The sequence below is a fragment of the Pelobates fuscus genome, chromosome 2 (assembly GCF_036172605.1).
Source record: "Pelobates fuscus isolate aPelFus1 chromosome 2, aPelFus1.pri, whole genome shotgun sequence".
NCBI classification, from domain to species: domain Eukaryota; kingdom Metazoa; phylum Chordata; class Amphibia; order Anura; family Pelobatidae; genus Pelobates; species Pelobates fuscus.
The window spans coordinates 187,732,145-187,751,368 of record NC_086318.1 but is presented as its reverse complement, the minus strand read 5'-3'; positions in this window follow the sequence as shown (position 1 = coordinate 187,751,368).

Sequence of the window (19,224 nt, the reverse complement as noted above, 5' to 3'; positions counted from 1 at the left end):
TCCTGCCAGTCAGACGCTTCATCCAGAGGTCCCAGGTCCCTCTCCAAGGTCAACACATAGGCCAGTGCCCCCGTAGGCTGGTTAGTGATTAGGAGTGTGTAGTTGTCTGTGATCTGACCCTTGAGGACCAGGCTCTGGGTGCAAGCTTTTTCATAGGCTGAGAGTTTGGTGGTGGCTGCTGTCCTGTTTTCTGGGTAGTCTAGTAAGCTTTTTAGTTGGAGGTATCTGAAGAAGTCATGGGTGTTGTATGCTGTGGCATGTCGTGGTAAGTCGTTATAAGGGATTATGCTGCCTCTTGCGAAGAAATGGTATAGCCTATAAAGGTCATTTTGTTCATAGTTAGCAAAATTTTTTGGGTGTCATGCCCAGGGGGAATGTCCTATTGTTTCAGGATAGGGGTCATCGGTGTGGGGTTATTGATGATGAGGAATTTCTTGGTGATTTTGTTCCATGCTTCTATAGAGTTGGTGACTGGTGAGGGTATGGGGGGTAGCAGGGGGATGATTTCCTTGGCACTCAGATGTAAAGAGATGGGAAGTCGAAGCTGAAAAGATTGTTTTCTAGATCTACCCATCTTTTGGTTCCTATAAGGGCGTGCAGATTTTGAATTTGGGTGAGTTGCACGGCATGATAGTAATATTGAAATTGAGGCATGCCCAGTCCCCCTGATCTGTTGGGGATGTACATGGTCGTTTGTTTCACTCCTTGCCATGACAGAGACAACTCCTGCCATCTGGTGAGGTCGCCTGTGGCTCATCTCAGCATCGGGATAAAGTTAAGTGTGTATGTTCGGTGTAGTGCTGCTGGTAGGTTGATGCCCAAGTATGGTATGTGGGAAATTTTATAAAGGAAGGCGCATGTGTTGCCCAGTGTGTTTTTTTCTTCCGGTGTTCAACGGTAAAGCTTCAGTCTCATTGAAATTTAGTCTGTACCCCCAAACTCCAGAATATTCATTCAGGAGATGTAATAGTGGTGGTAGGGATGTTAGCGGGTTGGTAATTGTCAGTAGGACCACCAAAGACAACAAGGAAAACCTAAGTTTTCTTGAGTGTAGCGTTGGGTGTGTTATAGAAATTGAAAAAGTGAATATATAAAGTGCTCTAATTGCACTTACCCTTTATATCGCACTTTTGTACATAGAAATAGAAAAGAAAAAAATACAAATGATTGTGCAGCATATCAAAATAGATTGAAATATGATGTGAGTTGTAGAGATAAGGTGAAATCCACTCACATTCTTTAGAGCCTTTTACAGATGTAAGGCTCTAAACTTCCTGGTGTCTGTGTCTTTTAGGGTAGATCACACGACCCCTCTCTCACGGTATACACATGTGCGCTTTCCTCCACATTAGATAGGAAAAAGACACAGATAATCCACTCTAAGCGTAGTATTTCAGATACTGTTAATACCAAAATAAATAAAGTGCAATGTTGCTCACCTTGTTTAGAGCCCTTGTAAACCGGCTCTAAGTATATGGGCCTAGTGTCAATTTGTGGGGTGACACTACCCCTCCCTGGAATCACTTGGACAGGATATGATGAAGTTGATAGGTATTGAAAAATATATATTTATTATAATAATACAATTATTTGAATACAAACTACAAAAAAATAACAAAATTTAAATTCCATATGGATTATACAAATATAGTAAATTGCCAAAAACACGTTTCACCGTCAGAACGGCTTCCTCAGTCGGCTCCCGACTAATATGGTTCTGAGGGCTGCTATGAAGGGGACAGGGAATCAAAATGTATCTAGGGTAGTGAATAAAAATGGCCATAGTAGTCGATCAAATGCCTTTTTAGCGTTGAGGGATAGGAGCAAGGTTGGGGTAGTGCGATGATTGACCACCTTTATTAGGTCTAGTACCCACCTGTAGTGATGTACCGAACTGTTCGCTGGCGAATAGTTCCTGGCAAACATAGCGTGTTCGCGTTCGCCATGGCGGGCGAACACGTGCGCGGTTCGATCCTCCCCCTATTCGTCATCATTGAGTAAACTTTGACCCTGTGCCTCACGGTCAGCAGACACATTCCAGCAAATTAGCAGCAGACCCTCCCTTCCAGACCCTCCCACCTCCTGTACAGCATCCATTTTAGATTCATTCTGAAGCTGCATTCTTAGATAGAGTAGGGAAAGTGTAGCTGCTGCTCATTTGATAGGGAAATGGATAGCTAGGCTAGGGTATTCAGTGTCCACTACAGTCCGGAAGGACTCATCTGATCTCTGCTGTAAGGACAGCACCCCAAAAAGCCCTTTTTAGGGCTAGAACATCAGTCTTCAGCGTGTACTCTGCCAAATTCTGCCAGTCCACTTTGCCACTCATATCTGGTGTCACAATAGCTTGCCTTTAAAAATAAAAAATAAAATTTCACTGTAAGCTAATAGCAGTCAGTGTCCTTCAAGCGGGTGTCAGGCCTTCAGCGTGTACTCTGCCAACCTCTGCCAGTCCACTTTGTCACTCATATCTGGTGTCACAATAGCGTGCCTTTAAAAAGAAAAAAAAGTTTTTCACTGTAAGCTAATAGCAGTCAGTGTCCTTCAAGCGGGTGTCAGGCTTTCAGTGTGTGCTCTGCCAACCTCTGCCAGTCCACTTTGTCACTCATATCTGGTGTCACAATAGCTTGCCTTTAAAAAGAAAAAACGTTTTTCACTGAAAGCTAATAGCAGTCAGTGTCCTTCAAGCGGGTGTCAGGCCTTCAGCGTGTACTCTGCCAACTTCTGCCAGTCCACTTTCCAACTCATATCTGGTGTCACAATAGCGTGCCTTTAAAAAGAAAAACAGTTTTTCACTGTAAGCTAATAGCAGTCAGTGTCCTTCAAGCGGGTGTCAGGCGTTCAGCATGTACTCTGCCAACCTCTGCCAGTGTACTTTGCCACTCATATCTGGTGTCACAATATCGTGCCTTTAAAAAGAAAAACAGTTTTTGACTGTAAGCTAATAGCAGTCAGTGTCCTTCAAGCGGGTGTCAGGCCTTCAGCATGTACTCTGCCAACCTCTGGCAGTGTACTTTGCCACTCATATCTGGTGTCACAATAGCGTTCCTTTAAAAAGAAAAACTGTTTTTGACTGTAAGCTAATAGCAGTCAGTGTCCTTCAAGCGGGTGTCAGGCCTTCAGCGTGTACTCTGCCAGTGTACTTTGCCAGTGTACTTTGCCAATCATATCTGGTGTCACAATATCGTGCCTTTAAAAAGAAAAACAGTTTTTGACTGTAAGCTAATAGCAGTCAGTGTCCTTCAAGCGGGTGTCAGGCCTTCAGCATGTACTCTGCCAACCTCTGGCAGTGTACTTTGCCACTCATATCTGGTGTCACAATAGCGTTCCTTTAAAAAGAAAAACTGTTTTCACTGTAAGCTAATAGCAGTCAGTGTCCTTCAAGCGGGTGTCAGGTCTTCAGCGTGTACTCTGCCAACCTCTGGCAGTGTACTTTGCCACTCATATCTGGTGTCACAATAGCGTGCCTTTAAAAAGAAAAACAGTTTTTCACTGTAAGCTAATAGCAGTCAGTGTCCTTCAAGCGGGTGTCAGGCCTTCAGCGTGTACTCTGCCAACCTCTGCCAGTGTACTTTGCCACTCATATCTGGTGTCACAATAGTGTGCCTTTAAAAAGAAAAACAGTTTTTCACTGTAAGCTAATAGCAGTCAGTGTCCTTCAAACAGGTGTCAGGCCTTCAGCGTGTACTCTGCCAACCTCTGCCAGTGTACTTTGCCACTAATATGGTGTCACAATAGCGTGCCTTTAAAAAGAAAGAAAGTTTTTCACTGTAAGCTAATAGCAGTTAGTGTCCTTCAAGCGGGTGTCAGGCCTTCAGCGTGTACTCTGCCAACCTCTGCCAGTCCACTTTGCCACTCATATCTGGTGTCAAAATAGCGTGCCTTTAAAAAGAAAAAACGTTTTTCACTGTAAGCTAATAGCAGTCAGTGTCCTTCAAGCGGGTGTCAGGCCTTCAGCGTGTACTCTGCCAACCTCTGCCAGTGTACTTTGCCACTCATATCTGGTGTCACAATAGCGTGCCTTTAAAAAGAAAAAAAAGGTTTTCACTGTAAGCTAATAGCAGTCAGTGTCCTTCAAGCGGGTGTCAGGCCTTCAGCGTGTACTCTGCCAACCTCTGCCAGTCCACTTTGCCACTCATATCTGGTGTCACAATATCGTGCCTTTAAAAAGAAAAACAGTTTTTGACTGTAAGCTAATAGCAGTCAGTGTCCTTCAAGCGGGTGTCAGGCCTTCATCGTGTACTCTGCCAACCTCTGCCAGTGTACTTTGCCACTCATTCCTGGTGTCACAATAGCGTGCCTTTAAAAAGAAAAAACGTTTTTCACTGTAAGCTAATAGTAGTCAGTGTCCTTCAAGCGGGTGTGTCAGGCCTTCAGCGTGTACTCTGCCAACTTCTGCCAATCCACTTTGCCACTCATATCTGGTGTGACAATAGCTTGCCTTTAAAAAGAAAAAAGTTTTTCACTGTAAGCTAATAGCAGTCAGTGTCCTTCAAGCGGGTGTGTCAAGCCTTCAGCGTGTACTCTGCCAACCTCTGCCAGTCCACTTTGCCACTCATATCTGGTGTCACAATAGCTTGCCTTTAAAAAGAAAAAAAAGTTTTTCACTGTAAGCTAATAGCAGTCAGTGTCCTTCAAGCGGGTGTCAGGCCTTCAGCGTGTACTCTGCCAACCTCTGCCAGTCCACTTTGTCACTCATATCTGGTGTCACAATAGCGTGCCTTTAAAAAGAAAAAAAAGTTTTTCACTGTAAGCTAATAGCAGTCAGTGTCCTTCAAGCGGGTGTCAGGCCTTCAGCGTGTACTCTGCCAACCTCTGGCAGTGTACTTTGCCACTCATATCTGGTGTCACAATAGCGTGCCTTTAAAAAGAAAAACAGTTTTTGACTGTAAGCTAATAGCAGTCAGTGTCCTTCAAGCGGGTGTCAGGCCTTCAGTGTGTACTCTGCCATCCTCTGCCAGTGTACTTTGCCACTCATATCTGGTGTCACAATAGCGTGCCTTTAAAAAGAAAAACAGTTTTTCACTGTAAGCTAATAGCAGTCAGTGTCCTTCAAACGGGTGTCAGGCCTTCACTCTGCCAACCTCTGCCAGTGTACTTTGCCACTAATATGGTGTCACAATAGCGTGCCTTTAACCCCTTAAGGACACATGACATGTGTGACATATCATGATTCCCTTTTATTCAAGAAGTTTGGTCCTTAAGGGGTTAAAAAGAAATAACGTTTTTCACTGTAAGCTAATAGCAGTCAGTGTCCTTCAAGCGGGTGTCAGGCCTTCAGCATGTACTCTGCCAACCTCTGCCAGTCCACTTTGCCACTCATATATGGTGTCACAATAGCGTGCCTTTAAAAAGAAAAACGTTTTTCACTGTAAGCTAATAGCAGTCAGTGTCCTTCAAGCGGGTGTCAGGCCTTCAGCGTGTACTCTGCCAACCTCTGCCAGTGTACTTTGCCACTCATATCTGGTGTCACAATAGCGTGCCTTTAAAAAGAAAAAAAAGGTTTTCACTGTAAGCTAATAGCAGTCAGTGTCCTTCAAGCGGGTGTCAGGCCTTCATCGTGTACTCTGCCAACCTCTGCCAGTGTACTTTGCCACTCATTCCTGGTGTCACAATAGCGTGCCTTTAAAAAGAAAAAAGTTTTTCACTGTAAGCTAATAGTAGTCAGTGTCCTTCAAGCGGGTGTGTCAGGCCTTCAGCGTGTACTCTGCCAACTTCTGCCAGTCCACTTTGCCACTCATATCTGGTGTGACAATAGCTTGCCTTTAAAAAGAAAAAAGTTTTTCACTGTAAGCTAATAGCAGTCAGTGTCCTTCAAGCGGGTGTGTCAGGCCTTCAGCGTGTACTCTGCCAACCTCTGCCAGTCCACTTTGCCACTCATATCTGGTGTCACTATAGCGTGCATTTAAAACCCAAAAACTTTTTTCACTGTTATAGATTGAATAGCAGTTATTTGTCTTCAAGCGTGTGTCAGGCCTACAGCGGAGTCAGAGGAGGAATGTGGCTTTGAGGAGAAGGAGGAAGACCAACCACAACAGGCATCCCAGGGTGCTCGTTGTCACCTATCTGGTACCTGTGGTGTTGTACGTGGCTGGGGGGAAGAACATTCCTTCAGTGAGATCACTGGTATAAGCAGAAAGTGCCTGAAATGTTACCGAATTACCACAAGTCGGAAAGGATGCAGCAGTTCCAAAATAAATTAAAAAGTATGCTTTACACAGCATATAAGGGTGATGTCACAGCTGTAACGAAAATATACACCAACACGCAGGATTCAGCTAAACAGAAAACAACACAGAGGGGAGATACGTCTACCGGACCTTAGAGTGGCCGGACTCAACGTATATAGGAGAAGTACAGAGTCAGGAACGATACAAGGTCAAGGGCACAAAGAGACAGCGTAAGCTAGGACTAGCCGGGGTCTGGTACACAGTAAACAGCAAGCCGGCAAACAGAACAGATAAGGATAAAGAAATAACGTAGTCAGAAAACAAAGCCAAGGTCAAGTACGAAGGAACACAACAAGCGCTAAAGGGAACTGAAACAGAAACCATGATAGGGCAAGGAACCAAGGGAAAAAGGTGAGTATAAATAACTAAACAACTATTTTGATTGGTCCCTGTCATCTCCACGCCCCCAAAAGGTAAGTGTATGGGGAGTGTGGCATGACAGGGACCAATGGGAGGCCTTTTCCAATTTAAGCTTCCACTGTCCCTTTAAGAGCGCGCCCGAGACCCGCGGCGCCCTCTTAGAGTCAGGCAGGACACATGACCGCTTCTCGCGGTTCTGCCCGTCTTCCTGTTCCTGCCTTCGGATGAGCCGCGCGCGGCACATGCAGCAGCAGGACCACGCGCGGCTCGAACAGAGGACCCCGGCCGGCCCCTGGAAAGGGTAAGTACCGCTACAACAGCACAACGGAGTCTAACAGGGGAAGAGGTGAAAGTAATCCTCCTTCTCCCACGACCACGCCGGCAAGGACAGGACGCTTTACAGACGTGTTGTTGATGGAGGACATGCAGAGTTTTTTAAGTCCTACGCATCGTCACAGCCCTTCGGGGTCCAGATATCGACACTCTGAGGAGCGATGAACCCCTTGACTACTGGGTGTGCAGGCTTGACCTGTGGCCTGAGCTATCCCAATTTGCGATAGAACTTCTGGCCTGCCCCGCTTCAAGTGTCCTGTCAGAAAGAACCTTCAGTGCAGCAGGAGGTATTGTCACTGAGAAGAGAAGTCGCCTAGGTCAACAAAGTCTAGATTACCTCACCTTTATTAAGATGAATGAGGGATGGATTCCAAAGGGACTGACAGTGGGCGATACATTTGACTAAAAAAGGCCTGATGAGGAGGACATAACAGGGATTAAACTGATAAGAATCTACCACTTAACACACCACTCCTATCTGGTGGCACATTATATAGCACGCGCAGTGCCCTAAGTTTGAAGTAGGAGGACCGACCAAGCATCTTTTTCCATCTCCCGGTTCCTAAAATCGATGCCATATACACGTCCCCTGATAGGGGATGTAACAGGGATTAAACTGATAAGAATAGTACTACTTAACACACCACTCCTATCTGGTGGCACATTAGATTACACGTGCAGTGCCCCAAATTTGAAGTAGGAGGACCAACCAAGCATCTTTTTCCATCTCCCGGTTCCTAAAATCGATGCCATATACACGTCCCCGGATAGGAATAGTACTACTTAACACACCTTATAATAACACAGAGAGAGGCAACGCAAAGGGAGAAGAGTCTGAAGAAGAGGAGTCAGAGGAGGAAGGTGGCTTTGAGGAGGTGGAAGACCAAACACAGCAGGCGTTCCAGGGGGCTTGTTGTCACCTTTCGGGGACCCTTGGTGTTGTACGTGGCTGGGTGGAGGAAGAGACCTTCAATGACATCAGTGAGGACAAGGAACGGGACATGGCTAGCTTGGTATCCAACCTTGTGCAAATGGGGAGTTTGCGGTTGTTTGCGGTGCGTTAAACGGGGAGTTTGGTCTGTCACTGTGAAGCGGGCGTAACCCTTACACTACCTGATCGACACAACATCATACCTGATGTTTTAAAGCACGTTATTCCAAACAATTTAGGAATGTTAGGTGATTTATGCCCTTTATGGATTAAAACCAGACTCTGCATCAACTATGTAATTTTCCATGGGAGTTTTGCCATGGATCCCCCTCCGGCATGCCACAGTCCAGGTGTTAGTCCCCTTGAAACAACTTTTCCATCACTATTGTGGCCAGAAAGAGTCCCTGTGGGTTTTAAAATTCGCCTGCCTATTGAAGTCTATGGAGGTTCGCCCGGTTCGCCCGTTCGCGAACATTTGCGGAAATTCGCGTTCGCCATTCGCCATTCGCGAACGGAAAATGTTATAGTAAAAACCAAAGAAAAGAAAATGTTACTTGCGCTTTCTCCTTAATCCCTATGTATATTTAGACAAATGGAGGTCATTTAGTTGCTCCAATGGCCATTGGAGGGAATGCCCGCCTGCCAACGTCAAGGCAGACCCCCCTAAGCGGGTCCTAACACCGACCCTTCAGCCTGCTTCCTTGAGCTTCTGGCAAAGATATCTCTAATGAGACAGAAAGGGTTATTTTTTATATACACCCCTATACTTATTAACCCTTAATAGGGAACACATGGGATGGGCAGCAGCATTGTAACCAGGCTGTGTGATACAAAGTAAATACAAATACAAAAAGAGAAGTCCTGCGCTTAGTCCCATTACTGCTGGGCCAGCAGCAAGGACTACAATACACATCAGCCCCAATATATAGTAAAAACCAAAGAAAAGAAAATGTTACTTGCGCTTTCTCCTTAATCCCTATGTATATTTAGACAAATGGAGGTCATTTAGGTGCTCCAATGGCCATTGGAGAGAATTCCCGCCTGCCAACGTCAAGGCAGACCCCCCTAAGCGGGTCCTAACACTGACCCTTCAGCCTGCTTCCTTGAGCTTCTGGCAAAGATATCTCTAATGAGACAGAAAGGGGTATTTTATTTTATTAAGGGAAAATTTTATGTTCGCGACATCTCTAATTAAGTAACATTAGTTCATGAGAATAGTCTTCAATAGGAACAATAATCAAGCAGCTAAGAATATTTGCAAAGCAAGAACAGTTCATAGTGAATAAGCATGATGGGAGTTGTCCTTCATGAGATTAGTAACTTGTAGCAATGAAGATTTGAGTAAGCAAGCATTAGTTCATTAATAAATGATATTGTAGACAAATAGCTGAAAGATATACTTAAGGTTAATATGGGTAGTCCTCCAATTGTTCAGAGATATGGTCCACTTGTAAAGTAGCAACGTATCCGTTCTCCAGTAATCCTTTATGGCATGCAGCCATCCTTGCATTTGCTCAAAGGCTGGAACGGCTTGTCTGAGCTTGTGGGGAGGTAAGTCTGGTGGAAGTAGCTCCCAGTAGCTGAGCCTGTGGAGTCCGCGGTCTCGCGGAGGCAGCTCACACGTTAGCTCACACACTCAATCACCAAGCACCCTCTCTCTGGCCCAGTCTCCCTAAATACCGTCAGAGCTGTGTCAGAGGGGGGCGGGGTCTGGCTCCTCACTGCTGAGTGCCGAACCCGGAAGTGTTACTCCATGACAGGACCCCCCACCTAAGGAGCACTCTCCCGGTGCTATTACCTCGGTTTATAAGGGTACCTCCTGCGAAAGGCAGTAATCAACTTCGATGCATGTATTTCAGAGGAATTCTCCCATGTGTTATCTTCTTCTCCATAACCCTTCCATTTAATAAGGTATTGTAAGTTACCTCTATGAAGTCTGGAGTCAAGACTTTTCTCTATTTCATATTCCAATTCTCCTTGTACTTCAATGGAGTCAGGCTTCCACAATTGTTCCATATGTAAGGGATCTGGGAGAAAAGACTTTAGGAGTGAAACATGAAAAACAGGATGCAATTTAAGTGATGGAGGAAGTTTCAATTTTACAGCATTTTCATTAACAATGGATTCAATTTGAAAAGGTCCAAGAAAAAGAGAACTTAGAGTTTCTTAGAAGGTTAGTATAAATATTTTTTTAAGATAGCCAAACAGTGTCACCAATTTTATATTTAGGAGGAGCTCTCCTTTTACTATCATAATTCCTTTTATATAACGTCATAGAACTTTCAAGGTTTTTCTTTAATTGTTCGAACAATGAAGACATTTCCATATTTTGAGAAGAAACCATTGGATTAGAAGTTGTCTTGGGAACTTCAGGGAACAAGGAGGGATGGAATCCATAATTTGAAAAGAATGGCGTCATTTTGCTGCTTGTATGTATGGAATTATTATAGGAAAATTCAGCCATGGGTAACGTACAGTAACAACGAAGGTATTGTTCCAGACATTGATTGACTCGTTCTGTTTGGCCATTTGTTTGCGGATGGTATGCTGAAGAAAGTTTACGTTGGATTTGAAGTGAAGAACACATTTCCTTAAAAACGTGAAGTAAACTGAGAACCTCTGTCTGAGATTATTTCTTTAGGAAATCCATGTAATTTGATTATATTGTCAATGAAAACTTTGGGAAGTTCAGAGGATGAGGGTGGTGTATTTCTGAGAAGGAGGGAGTTCCACCACAAAGTCCATGGAAATAGACTGCCAAGGTCTTTCAGGTACTGGCAATCCAGTCCATAATCCATAAGGAAGATGACGTTCCACTTTTGACCTTTGACATACTGGACAAGACTTAACATAGGATTCAATGGCTTTGTCTTGACAAGGCCACCAATATTGTCTAGTAAAGATGTCCAGCAAGGGGAGAATCATGAAATAATTTTAAGAGGTTCTTTTGGAGTTTTGGAGGAATGTAAATTCTATTTTTAAAATAAAAGATTCCATCTTTTTGAACAATATAGGGGTAGAAGGTAGCTCAAGTTCTTTGTGAGATAATTGTTTCAGTTCATCCAATATAGTAGTTGTAAGTCCAATAATTTTATCGTTAATATTGATAATATTGAAAAGCTTTTCTTTTCTGAAGCAGGATTAAATGGAATTCTGGAAAGAGCATCAGCTTTTTTGTTACGAGATCCAGGTCTTAATTTTTCTTGACTTAAATGAAGTGTAGGAATCTGTGGGAGACAATTATCCTTACAATATTCTGAGTCAAAGGTGAGAGAGAAGGGAGTCCATCGAATGAAGGGGTTATGCGTTTGTAACCAGTTGATTCCTAAGATGATTGGAAAAAGAGGAGATTTTATTATATCAAAAACAAGAAATTCTGAATGGTTATTATTGACAATTGTCCTGATAGGAATTGTTTCATTTTTTTATAGGACCAGAGGGAATTAAAGATCCATCAATAACTCTGATGGAGACAAAATATGCTTTTTTCATAAAAGGAAGTTTATTGGTTTCAACAAACGAAGAATCTATGAATATCCCTGTAGCTCCAGAATCAATAATAGCTTCCGTCTTGATTCTTTCTTTGTCCCATTGTAAAATTAAAGGTACAGGAAACTGATAAGAACAGGAAGAGGGAAGTGTTTTCAGAATTGAGGTATTAATTTTAAGCCTTCCTTCCTTAGCGCGTTTTAGTAGAGGACATTCTTGTAAAAGATGTTCCTTAGAAGCACAGTACATACAGAGATTTAAATTTCTTCTTCTTGTTTCTTCTTCAATAGATAAAGGTCCCCTGATAAACCCAACTTCCATAGCTTCACTTGGTTGCAAGGGTTTATTAGACATGCGCAAAGGCAGAATGGTTTTTTCCAAAATGAATTAGAGAGAGCCTTTTCAGCTTTTTGCTCTCTGATTCTTCTATCTATACTGATAGAGAGTTGAATTAATGTATCAAGCGTTGGGGGAAGAATGGTTCTAGATAATTCATCTTTAATTGTTTCAGACAATCCTAAACGGAACTGATTACGTAGAGCTATATCATTCCATTGGGTTTCTGAAGCCCATCTTTTAAATTCAGCTATATAATCCTCCACAGGACGATTTATTTGTTGTAATAATCTAATAGTAATTTCAGCAGTAGATTGTTTATTAGGGTCCTCATATAGTAGTGACATTGCTTCAACAAAATTATCCAAATAATCCAAAATAGGATCTTCATTTTCCAGAAATGTATGTACCCAGGACATGGGTTCACCCCTTAAATAGGAAATCATTGAACAGACTTTAATCCTGTCTGTGGGGTACGCCCTAGGTTTAAGAGTAAACAACAATTTGCATGAATTCAAAAATTCTCTATATTTAGAGCGATCTCCATAAAATTTTTCAGGATTGCAGACAGCAGGGTCACTTGAAGAATGTGTAACTTTATTTTGCATTTCTCTTATACAAGAAAGAAGTCTCTCATTAGCAATTTGCAAATCCTGCATGCCTTGTGTGAGTATTTCAACTCTATGGGTTCATGAGGTAATTTGGGAATTCACTTCTGCTGGTTCCATTTTTTAGGGCTTGGTGATTCTGTTACGCTACTAGGGGTGATTTGGATTGGAACTCAACTGCAGCTTGTAATCTCCCTAATTACAATAGTGAAGAAATGGAGAATCCTTAAGTATCAATACTGTAGCTTTAAGAAAAGAGAGAATCACTGGTAACTTGATTCAACCAAAGTTTTAATAAGTGTTAAACTTAAATGAATTGCATTTAGGCAATATTCCAATAAGAAGAAGTGCAAGTAATCAACAACACAAAGTTCATTATTAAGTATTTCTTCAGAGATGCATTAAGTAACATTAGTTCATGAGAATAATCTTCAATGGGAATAATAATCAAGTAGCTAAGAATATTTGCAAAGCAAGAACAGTTCATAGTGAATAAGCATGATGGGAGTTGTCCTTCATGAGATTAGTAACTTGAAGCACTGAATGTAATTGCAAAGCAAGAAACAGTTCATAGTGAATAAGCATGATGGGAGTTGTCCTTCATGATATTAGTAACTTGTAGCAATGAAGATTTGAGTAAGCAAGCATTAGTTCATTAATAAATGATATTGTAGACAAATAGCTGAAATGGGTAGTCCTCCAATTGTTCAGAGATATGGTCCACTTGTAAAGTAGCAACGTATCCGTTCTCCAGTAATCCTTTATGGCATGCAGCCATCCTTGCATTTGCTCAAAGGTTGGAACGGCTTGTCTGAGCTTGTGGGGAGGTAAGTCTGGTAGAAGTAGCTCCCAGTAGCTGAGCCTGTGGAGCCCGCGATCTCGCGGAGGCAGCTCACATGTTAGCTCACAAAATCAATAACCAAGCACCCTCTCTCTGGCCCAGTCTCCCTAAATAGCTGTGTCAGAGGGGGGCGGGGTGTTACTCCATGACAAGCATGTTCAAGGTGGAGTTCCACCTTGTGGGCACGTCGCATATGAGGCGGTGAGCGGGAAGGCCAAAGTTACGCTGCAGCACAGACAGGCGAGCAGCAGCAGGGTGAGAACGCCGAAAGCGCGCACATCCACTACAGTGAATGTCACATCCTGTTCCAAGTTGCGGATCAGTCTGGTGATGGCTTCTGGTTTCCAGTACTCTTTTTACTGAAGCTGCATCAGGGTCCTGGTATGTGGCCGCACAAAACGCTGGTGCTCAACACCACGGGGGCATGCGGTTACCCTGCACCAGACCCTGCTAATCCATTCCACACTGTGACTCTTAACTTCAACATCAGGCATACTGGGTCCCGGTCATCCGACCACCGCCCAGACAGTGTCTGGGTCCCGGTCACCGGACTGCGAAACTGCGAAACTGCGAATGGCTCATTAAATCTGTTATGGTTCCTTTTATCGCTCCATCTGTTACTTGGATAACTGTGGGAATTCTAAAGATAATAAATGCCGACGAGCACTAGGGGACGAGCAGGCCCCAAAATATACTATTTAGCAATTTAACAGCAAAACAATTAGAATGTTTACAACTGCACTGTAAGCACACTATTTGACGCTTTTATTTGACTCTCAGATATGAAGAGCACGCCCCAAAATGTACTATTTAGCAAATTAGCAGCAAAACAATTAGAATTTTTACAACTGCGCTGTAAGCGCACTATTTGACGCTTCTATTTGACTCTCTGATATGTAGAGCAGGCCCCAAAATTTACTATTTAGCAGGTTAGCAGCAAAACAATTAGAATTTTTACTACTGCGCTGTAAGCGCACTATTTGACGCTTCTATTTGACTCTCAGATATGAAGAGCAGCCCCAAAATGTACTATTTGGTAGATTAGCACACAGAAAATAAGAATTTTTACAACTGCGCTGTAAGCGCAGTATTTGATGCTTCTATTTGACTCTCAGATATAAAGAGCACGCCCCAAAATGTACTATTTGGCAGATTAGCAGCAAAACAATTAGAATTTTTACAACTGCGCTGTAAGCGCACTATTTGACGCTTCTATTTGACTCTCAGATATGAAGAGCACACCCCAAAATTTACTATTTAGCAGATTAGCAGCAAAACAATTAGAATGCTTACAACTGCCCTGTAAGCGCACTATTTGACGCTTCTATTTGACTCTCAGATATGAAGAGCAGGCCCCAAAATGTACTATTTCGCAGATTAGCACACAGAAAATAAGAATTTTTACAACTGCGCTGTAAGCGCACTATTTGACGCTTCGATTTGACTATCAGATATGAAGAGCAGGCCCCAAAATATACTATTTAGCAATTTAACAGCAAAACAATTAGAATGTTTACAACTGCACCGTAAGTGCACTATTTGATGCTTCTATTTGACTCTCAGATATGAAGAGCACGCCCCAAAATGTACTATTTAGCAGATTAGCAGCAAAACAATTAGAATTTTTACAACTACGCTGTAAGCGCACTATTTGACGCTTCAATTTGACTCTCAGATATGAAGAGCAGCCCTAAAATGGACAATTTGGCAGATTAGCAACCAGAAAATAAGAATTTTTACAACTGCGCTGTAAGCGCACTATTTGACGCTTCTATTTGACTCTCAGATATGAAGAGCAGCCCCAAAATGTACTATTTGGTAGATTAGCACCCAGAAAATAAGAATTTTTACAACTGCGCTGTAAGCGCAGTATTTGACGCTTCTATTTGACTCTCAGATATAAAGAGCACGCCCCAAAATGTACTATTTGGCAGATTAGCAGCAAAACAATTAGAATTTTTACAACTGCGCTGTAAACGCACTATTTGACGCTTCTATTTGACTCTCAGATATGAAGAGCACACCCCAAAATTTACTATTTAGCAGATTAGCAGCAAAACAATTAGAATGCTTACAACTGCCCTGTAAGCGCACTATTTGACGCTTCTATTTGACTCTCAGATATGAAGAGCAGGCCCCAAAATTTACTATTTCGCAGATTAGCAGCCAGAAAATAAGAATTTTTACAACTGCGCTGTAAGCGCACTATTTGACGCGTCGATTTGACTATCAGATATGAAGAGCAGGCCCCAAAATATACTATTTAGCAATTTAACAGCAAAACAATTAGAATGTTTACAACTGCACCGTAAGTGCACTATTTGACGCTTCTATTTGACTCTCAGATATGAAGAGCACGCCCCAAAATGTACTATTTGGCAGATTAGCAGCAAAACAATTAGAATTTTTACAACTGCACTGTAAGCGCACTATTTGACGCTTCTATTTGACTCTCAGATATGAAGAGCACGCCCCAAAATTTACTATTTAGCAGATTAGCAGCAAAACAATTAGAATGCTTACAACTGCCCTGTAAGCGCACTATTTGACGCTTCGATTTGACTCTCAGATATGAAGAGTAGCCCTAAAATGTACAATTTGGCAGATTAGCACCCAGAAAATAAGAATTTTTACAACTGCGCTGTAAGCGCACTATTTGACGCTTCTATTTGACTCTCAGATATGAAGAGCAGGCCCAAAATGTACTATTTAGCAGATTAGCACCCAGAAAATGAGAATTTTTACAACTGCGCTGTAAGCGCACTACTTGACGCTTCGATTTGAATCTCAGATATGAAGAGCAAGCCCCAAAATACACTATTTAGCAGATTAGCAGCAAAACAATTAGAATTTTTACAACTGCGCTGTAAGCGCACTATTTGACGCTTCGGTTTGACTCTCAGATATGAAGAGCAGCCCCAAAATGTACTATTTAGCAGATTAGCACCCAGAAAATAAGAATTTTTACAACTGCGCCGTAAGCGCACTATTTGACCCTTCTATTTGACTCTCAGATATGAAGAGCACACCCCAAAATTTACTATTTTGCAGATTAGCAGCAAAACAATTAAAATTTTTACAACTGCGCTGTAAGCGCACTATTTGACGCTTTTATTTGACTCTCAGATCTGAAGAGCAGGTCCCAAAATGTACTATTTTGCAGATTAGCAGCAAAACAATTATAATTTTTACAACTGCGCTGTAAGCGCACTATTTGACGCTTCGATTTGACTCTCAGATATGAAGAGCACGCCCAAAATGTACTATTTAGCAGTTTAGCACCCAGAAAATAAGAATGTTTACAATTGCGCTGTGATGGCTTCTAAGGGCACACAAGTCAAACGCTTGTTGATTGGCTGCCCTGCAGCCTTTGAAAATACGCCATTAAATCACCGAACACCGAACTCCAACCCGAACATACAGTGATATATCCGTGTTCGGGTCCGGGGTCCAAAAAATGTAATGTTCGGTACGAACCTGAACTTTACAGTCCAGGTTCGCTCAACTCTATTAATGACTTAAGTGAATCATTGTTTGACCTTTCTTCTAGCATTGTTTGCTATATATACACTTTTATTTGCGTTGTGGTGTTAGCTTGAAAAAGACCTCTTGGTGGGTCAAAACGTTGATTCTGTTTTGTTTCAATAAATTTTCCCTCCTGAGAAGTCCAAGGACTCCGATAAAGATAAGGACAAATTTAGGTATCGGATGATTCTCAAAACTTTTGGGAATTGGATCAGGCCCTTCTCGATCCTGGCCAGTGTGTTATAGGGGAGAAGGTGCCAGACAAATGCTTGGCTCTTTTTTGTTACCAAGATACCATATGGGCGGCATGTTGGGTGTAGCGGGGACCAAGCTGGTGACGTTATGATGAACAGTTTTGCCAGCGGCTTGCAGTTCGCCCGTCCGTGGGTTGGGATCAAATGGATATTTGCCTGTAGCTGGTGATTATGACTCTTGCCTGGCCTTGCATCAGGGTGGTCTGTTGTCCTTTCTCAGGAGGGAGGAGGGGTGGGGGAGTGGGGTGGTGCTGTAGTTCACACCACCACGTCGGCCTTACCCAAGCGCTCTGGTTGCTGTTGACAATACAACAAAAGCCAGTGCAAATGTGGTACCAATTGTAAGTTTACCAATACATCTCTCAACATACACAGTTGGAAGTTTAAGCACGAATGCTCTCACTCAGCTTCCCGTTGTTTCAAGCGGAAAAAAAAACAGCTAGCTCGGGGATACCGTAGTCTCGAAAGTGGAGGACGCCGGTGGAAGTCGGCGCGATGCTCCCGTGGCTAAGCTTTTTTAAGAACTGCAAGGCAGCTCCTTGGGGATTTCTGGGATGGGTCTTGGATTCCGCACTGGGTGCGGGATTCTCCTGGGGTGTGTCAGAATCTCAAGTCAGTTGGGGATCACCCTAAGGTGGTAGCTAACAAGCTTAGTAAGGAGCTGTCGCTTTGGCGAATGTCGGGTTTGCAATCCCGCTAATCCCTCACTTGCGTGTCTCTCCGTCGGGGGTGGTGCCCACGAAGGAACTGGGTAAGTTACAGCTGAATCTCCATTTGTCCTACCCGTTTGGGGGTTCAGTGAATAGTGATATTGATGAGGAGCTGTGTAGGGTGTCATACGCGTCCTTTGACGCTGCTGTTCGAATAGTTCGGGTGGCAGGCCCTGGGGCTCTGCTGGCGAAAGCTTATATTGAGACTGCCTTTTGGCTGCTTCCCGTCCACCCGGGCTGCCATAATCTTTTGGGTTGTTTCTTCCGGGGCAGATACTACATTGACCTGTGTTTGCTCATGGTTTGTTTGATTTCCTGCTACTATATCAAATGTTTCAGTACATTCCTGGAGTGGGTAGTGCGGGAAGAGGCAGTGTGTAACTCACTGCTTCATTGTTTGGATGACTTTTTATGTGTGGGTCCTGCGGGTTCGAATGTGTGTTCACACCTTCTCTGAACCCTAGAATAGGTCTCTCGGTTCTTTGGAGTCCCACTCACCCCTGACAAGATGGTGTGTCCTTCCACCTGCTTGAGCTTCTTGGGGATTTAGATTGAGTTGGTTGTTGGAGAATGTTGTTTGCCGGAGGATAAGATGTTGGAACTGCGCAGCTTGGTCTCTGCCACCAGGTCACTTAAGAAAATTTAGTTGCGACACCTGCAGTCGCTCTTGGGTAAGCTTCAATTTGTGTGCTGGATTATTGCTATGGGGGAGAGTGTTTAATCGCCGCTTAGCAGCAGCTACTTCTGGGATGGATCAGGCTGACTCACCAGGATGTCGGACATTATTAAGGATGTAAAGAATTCTGGTGTACCTAATGTAACACACAGGAGAGAGGGAGACGGACTGGCACTAGGCTGCTCGAAAACTGGAACAAATAGGGATTCACTAAAAACCTATATAGAAGATAAGTAAGGAAACACTCTAAATGGAGAGTATAAAATCCAGGAGCTAGCTAAGTGACTAATGGCTAAAGCACTATGTGTGTACGATAACAATAAAACAGAGAAATATAGTTGCTGCTATACCTTTAAATACTCTGTGTGGGTCCCTTTAAATGAGGGATCATGGATAAAGAACAGATAAATGATGAGAGGGAGTAAATAAATATGTGTGGATATAAACCTAGAATGTGAGACAGAATGATAAAAAGAAAAATAGAGAGAATGGAATATAATAAAAAATAAAATTAAAATGGATGAGGGATGAAGATAAAAAATAATAAAAATAAATATAAATATAAAAATAAATAAACTGAGCTCCCAAATGGATATGCAGCGAATATGTATAGAACAGGTATCTTAATCCCCAATAAAGTGTGGGGTAAATGATACTTGTTCCAAATAATATACTTTGTATAGTCAAAGATAAAAATATCTATATATTAAGCAACACAGTATGTGGAACTGTTTGCTTAGGCAATGTATACAATGTATCACTTGTAGACTGAAGCAAAAAACTGCATCTGTTCATTAAAAAATGACAGTTTATTAAACACTTAAAAATACAACTTAAAATTATTAAAAGTAGCAGAAATACAGGTCAGAAATAGTTCATAAGTGCATTACCAGACTTATATGGATAAAATGACAGCAAGGACCTTCGGATT